Consider the following 622-nt stretch of genomic DNA (forward strand, 5'->3'; position numbering starts at 1 on the left):
CTAGAAAGTTTGGCAAGCCGGGAAAAGTAAAGGAATGTACTTTGGGCTAGTTTTTCCAGTCCATCGGCATATAATTGGGATCTATTCTTACCTACACAATTTGGATTTATTTGAACTGCACATTATATTAGAGCTTAAGTTCTGGAGACTCAGTTTGTGGAAGGCTGTGGATGATTGCAGAGTCCTTGCATGGATTTAACTCCATAGAATTCTTTCTGACCGTTGACCAGGCAGCTGATAGTCTTACCCTCAGGCCGAGTGCTCTGGGAAATGCATTGCCTGCACTCCTCTTCAGCCAGCCCAGGGAGAGGCACTTTCCCTTTAGGGGGTTGACTGAGTGTGGCCATGCCTCTCAGGGTCTTGAGTTATGACTGTCTTGGTTTAAAGGCCTGGACCAATCTTCTAACTTCATACACAAGTTACACTCATGTTCCTATTCCTGTCTGTAACTATGATGTATTGAGCTGCCACCAATCATGCTTTTGTGACGGGCTTTGTTACCCTTTCATGACCTTTAAAAGCTCTGTATCTCAGTAAACCCTCAAATGCCATTATAACCTCGTGCTAATGATCTGCCTCATCAGATGGTGTGCCTTTGTCTTGTCTTCATTCTGGTTATGAC

Source organism: Echinops telfairi, unplaced genomic scaffold (genome assembly GCF_000313985.2).
Source record: "Echinops telfairi isolate 266 unplaced genomic scaffold, ASM31398v2 ScPeMD7_7420;HRSCAF=8458, whole genome shotgun sequence".
In the NCBI taxonomy this organism is placed as follows: Eukaryota; Metazoa; Chordata; class Mammalia; order Afrosoricida; family Tenrecidae; genus Echinops; species Echinops telfairi.